Genomic DNA, 6,107 nt, shown 5'->3' on the forward strand with positions numbered 1-6,107 from the left:
TATATATATATATATATATTCTTAAGAAAGTTGTGCGCAATGTTATATTTGGATGCGTTTGGATCAGGGGAAGGGAGTCCGTAATTTACGCACAAAGATGGAGATTATCAGAGGGAACTCACTGTGATGCTTCGCACCTTGTTTTTAGTCACTGATGACCAGATAGGATCCACTGACATTTCTGGGATGGCGCACCAGAAACAGACTGCATCATAGCCTGACAACACCTTTGATGATATGCCATTGTGAAATATATGGGCGAAAGTAACACAAAGCAGCGCAAAGCAATAAATAAAAATAATTGTTGAATATAAACAGAAAATATAAAATAGAAAGGACTCTATATGGCCCCTTCCTGCACACCCCTAGGTTACTTCCTGCCCAGTGGCACCACTGAAAACACTGGCAAATAAACTTCCCGCATATGTCACACAAAGTCTGATTATCGTTGTTTATCTTTAATAGTTTTTTTTTTCTTTTTCTGGAAATATGACCTACTATGTTTTCGAAGTTGCTTTTTTTTGCCACTTTTTTATACCCTGCGCAGTTTAAATCAGTCTACTGTAATACAGATATGGAGATATGGAGCCATGGAGCCATCTCATGATGTGATGTGAGAGACAGAGGAGGGAGGAAGCAGAAAGAGAGAGAGAGAGAGAGAGAGAGAGAGAGAGAAAAAAAATCTGGCAGATCCACAAAGCAGTCTGGTTACACTATGGACACGTTGCAGCCTCTAAAACAGAGAGCTTCAATTTGACCTCATTTACTCTCTTCTTCTTCTCCTTTTTTTTCACTCCCAACTTAAGTAGGCTCTTCTGCCTTTTTTAGCTGCTAACAGTATGCAGATTACATGTTTTCATTTTACGTTCAGACGTCTACATACACTTACAGAAGTGAAGTGCATTGCAAATGCATTCATACCCACTGAATATTTTCCCATTTTTCTTATGGGAAGAAAAATGGGAATGACTTTGTCACTTTGTGTGGTGACAAAGTATATCACCACACACTTTGTGTGTGGTGATATAGTAATGGGGAAAAAAGAGCAGCATGATCAAGAAGTCATCGGGAAAAAACACAAACATTTCAGTTCCAGATTTGGATTTAGCGCTATATCAATAAAAATGTACTTTCTTGGTTACCTAGATGTATAAAACAGTTTGAGACATACCTCTAAAGAGTTCAATCAAAATTTGTCTCTGCAAACTGGAGGCTCAGGGAATTTGAATCCAAATTTATACCATACATGCCAGTTGTTAAAAATATTAAAGGTAGAGAAAGTAGAAAAGCTGAACAAGTCCAGGTTGCTTTGAATGGTTTAAGGGGAAAGATGCTTCTTTCTGGGGAAGAAAAATGGCAGCGCAACTTACGACATTATTTTCACAGATGACACCAAATAGGAGATGTTGGGTAATGATGTGCAGCATCTTGTTTGAAAAAGTTATGATGTACCATGGTATGAAAGCAATAATGATTTGGGTTTGGTTTGTAGCCACTGGGGTCTTTTCCCAATATAACATGATAAAACCTGCCATAGATTTAAGACTTTCATAATAATAAGTAAATATTTTTAGCAGCTTTTCTTTGAAGAAAAGAATGTTTCTATCCAACCACATGCCAGATATACAACACAGATATACACTACTTTCATTGTGACTTTTTCAGGGAGATTAAAGTTCTGATTATGCAATCCTTTCTATAAGATGTGTTGTTTGCTGCTTTAAGTCACTTTCCCTTTAGAACAATGACATGAATTTTCTTTCTAGTGTTTCTGCTTATCCGATGCGGAACGTAGTAAAAAAAATAAACCCGATTAGGAGTCAGAGTGGAAATCTGTGCTTCCAGAGTGCCGTCCTGTAACTGAACGGAGCTCAGGCTCACAGGACGGTGTTTAAATAGAACCGGTAATTTTCTGGTGTTTGTGTTGGACTCAAGTTACTGCAATCTATAATACACAGCGTTCAGACTGGTGGTTTGGGTGGAAGCGCACAGAATCCTTTTATGATATTTTAGCTGTCTTCAAATGCTTCACTGCTGCGCGTCTGTTCTAACTGGTAGGTGAGGCGCGCGACATACAGCAGATGAAAGTCAGAACGTTTTTGGCCAAGGCAATCTGATCTCGTTTGTTCAACTACAAACTGGTTTAATGAACTTTTATGTCCCAGAGCAATACAAAGAAGAGCATAATCATGACGTGGAAGACAAAAAAAAAAGTATTATTTCATGTTTGGCTTGCGTTTGAATTTACCAGCTTGGGACACATTAGCTTAAATTTGGACTGTTTTTCTTACCCAGAACATTTGTGAGGATGAGTTTTTAAAGTTTCCCACTGATTCGGGTCTGGGCTTTGACTGTACCATTCAAAACCATGAATATGCTTTGATCTGAACCATTTATTTTGTTGCTCTGGCTCTGTGTTGAGACTCATGTCTTTCCCAGCCTCCAACAGCTTTTCTTGCAGGATTCCTCTCTTCCCATTACGTCTGACCGGCTTCCCCCGTCCCTCCCGAAGAACGACATTCCCGTAGCATGATGCTGCCACTACCTACACGTGCTGCTTCCACGTTCAGCATTATGTGACTCAGCCAAAGAGCTTAATTTTGGTTTCATTTAAGCAAAACATGCTCACTGTCTCCTCCGTTCTACCGTTCAATTCATATCTATTTTCAGCAATGACATTCCCCATAAAGACCAGAAAATTGAAATGCACAACTAAGACCTGCCATGTTGACAGATTCTCTCATCTGACCTGTGGACCTCTGAAGCTTCTCAAAAGATACAGGCATAAAACTGTATGGGAAAATATGTGCCTTGAGTCTCTGTTTCATATTTTTTAAAGGATTGTCTCCCAGGTAAAAACTGCATGTCTTCATGGGAACATCCCTATATGCATGGAAAAACTGTGTCACTTTAATGGCAGAGTGGACCATGTGTTTGTCTAAAACAAAAACAACACATCCCTGCACTGATTTCATACAATCAGTCGTAGCTCGCAAAGCAACTGCGCTCGCCTGTATCCCCGCTTCAACCGTCAGAGCTGCAGCCTGCAACACGTAGCATCTGCCTGTCCTGTCCACGTGTTCCTACTTGTATTCCTTTAAGTCTCTCTGATCCAAATGCATCAAAGCCGAGCTCTCTCTCTCTTTCTCTGTCTCAGTCTCTTGCTCGTGTCCATTGTGCCTGGAAGCCCTGTGTTCAGAGGCTGTAGGGCATTTATTTGATTTTTCAATTCTTTGACTTGCTGTGAAGCTGGCATTTTGCAGCAAGGCCTTTATTACTCATTGTTCCACATCATTATGACGTTTGCAAATTATTGTCAAGAGTGGGTTTCTGTGCAGACATTTCCCTCGTTGTTTGGGTAAAAGCCCGCTGCATGCCCACCTGTTCCAGACTAATTATACACTACACATGTTGAAAATTATAGCGCATCGCAATTAAAGTCAGAGAATGGTATATCTTTATAATCTAAATAGCTGTTTTTGAGCTGTGACAATGGTTATCTTTAAATATTTTTCAACAATTGCACGTGATTGTGCACAGCTATAGGTTAAAATGTGTTTAAATGGTTTTCCATTAGACTTTAAAATCAGATTTTATTTCAACAAGAATTTTCTATTGATTTTTTTGTTTGACTTAATTATTACTTTTTGCCGTCAGGTGAGAAGGTCTTCATTTTCCTTCCATCTGCTGATTCAAATTAGGCAGATGTACTATAAATATACTCTCATTGTATTTCATCATGACATTGACAACAAAATGGCAAAAATAAATCTTGTTTAAATTTTTCGGTTTGTCATGTTCTGGGAAAATATCTGAAAGTGTTGGTTTTGCATTTAGCTCTAACTTGTATTTTACGTTATCAGATCCAGTCAGTGGTTTATGTACCCTCCTGTTGGAGCAGGGGCTTCTTCCTTGGTGAACACCACCCGCTGACGTCATGGTAAAGTAAAACTGGCTCCGGTGGGCAGTGATAGCAGTTCCAGGTTCGGGTCATCAGGCATTAGCTTTAGAGGGGTAGTTCCTGAACGTCCTACGTAATTTCCTGTCATCTAAATAAGTTTGGGTCCCGGTAAGTTTGCGACACGTCTGAACAAAACTCAAAATTATGCTCAACAGTTTGAACTGAAGACCTTCGATTCTGGAGTTGACTGTAATTTGTGGAGAACGATCCTTTCTCCATTAGTTCTTGATGTGTGAGGTTGAGGACGAGTCAGAGAGTCGAAGTTGTGAATTCCATTTATTAAGACTAAAATCCAGCTGGTCCATTTGTTCATGCTATCGTCGTGGGCTAACAGAGCAAAATGGCAACAGTTTGTAATTCCCTTTGTTAGCTTCTGTATAAGCTACGCCCTAAAGGGGGCATTCCCTAACATGTCATTTCCTTTAGCCATAGCTTTGTGCGCATGTGATCTACGTGTGGGTATATGTTTAAATTAGGATGCAAATAGCTAAAAGTGACAGAGGAAAACACAGAATTACTTATTCTCAACAAATTCTTCTTAGATCTTCATCAAATTTCTTGGACTTTTTGAATTTTGCAAGCATTTCTCAGTCCAAAAAGTACTGTCAAGCAATCCTTGACAACTAAGCTTCAGTCTTCAGTCTTGATCTCCAAAGACAACTTAAAAGACATTCTAACATATCAACATATAACCTAGCTGCCAAGCAGCCTTCAAATCTGAAGACTTCACTTTGACTCAGAAGGATGAAACTTGGACACATCTGGATGTTGCAATAAATTAATATAAATCAAAACTTGTTTCTGAATCAACAAAGCAGGTTAACATTACACTCTAGGGGTGGCCCTAACCTCCACCAGCAAAGTGTGCAGCAGGAAACCAACTAATTTGTGATAATAAAAAAAAAAGATTCTACCAATTTTAATAAGAGAAGTCATTTATACATCCAAAATTATTCCAGAAACTGGCCAATGTCTACAAAAGTGTGAGCTTTCTCTGAAGTTTTCTGAGACATATTAATATTTGTTTGGATGTATGTTTATATTTGAGGCTGCTTGCGTTATGCTAACTCTCTGAGTCAAAGAAAACCCAGGTTAGATTCAATCTTGTGAACCTAACTCTTTTATTTATTGTTGTTGCATGTTGTACATTGACGCCACCTCGACAAAAGCATCTTTTAGTTGTTAAAAGCCCCAAATATTTGAAATTCATCCCTACATCACAAGTGAATGCAAACTTCTTTTTGTACTGTAAACCACTAGTTTATACAAGGAGTGTGTAAACGTTTATCTTAGATTCTTCATCAGACAAAAAAATACATATATTTTTAAGATCTACCAAGAGTTTTCCACTCGCTCTTTTTCCTCCAATATTTCAGCTATGGCATTTTTCCTCCATCAAGGTTTGCTCTTCTCGTCCTCCTGCATCTGGTTTTCCTTCCCAGCCCCCATCCGAACTCCAGATCTCCATCCCTCCCTCTCTCTGGCCCAGCCTCTTCTCTTCTCTCTCCCATCCTTCCACTCCCCCACCAGAGCAGACACCCAGTCAGACATAGGATGGAAAATATGACCGACTCCTTTCCTTGCCGAAGATAATATGAGGGAAGGAGCCCGACTGCTTTAAACGGTGGCAGCACCAAAAACTGATGTGCAGAGAAAAAGAATCAAAGTAAATAGCCACCTGAACTGCTGTTATGAGTACATATTTCTCAAAACTCTTAGTTTTGAGGGTTGTCGCATAAAAAACTCACTTTGCTCTGCAAAATGTCAACAAGAGACAATAAATGTTTACTTATGTGAGGTGTGTTGATATATATGTCGCAGCTTTTCAATGAAACAGCAAAGTTCTGTTTATGATCTGCATATTAACTCGACACTGGAGGCCACATGAGAAAACCCGAGGAGCTTCGCTGTGAATGTGGGTGTCGTGTTTCAACCCTGCGACGGCTCAAACTGAGGGAGGGCCTGTTGTCTCTCAGAGAGGAGAATTACCAATGTGAGGTCAAGCTGAAATGTATTAAACATACACACACACAAAAAAAAATCACAAGTTTTCCTCTTTGAGTCCACTCCTGGATTTATTTTGGGAATGTTGGATTTCCTTTGAAAAAAACGTTAACAACCATCACTGTTTTTTATTTTTATTCTT

Source organism: Poecilia formosa, unplaced genomic scaffold, assembly GCF_000485575.1.
Source record: "Poecilia formosa unplaced genomic scaffold, Poecilia_formosa-5.1.2 Scaffold7, whole genome shotgun sequence".
Lineage (NCBI taxonomy): Eukaryota > Metazoa > Chordata > Actinopteri > Cyprinodontiformes > Poeciliidae > Poecilia > Poecilia formosa.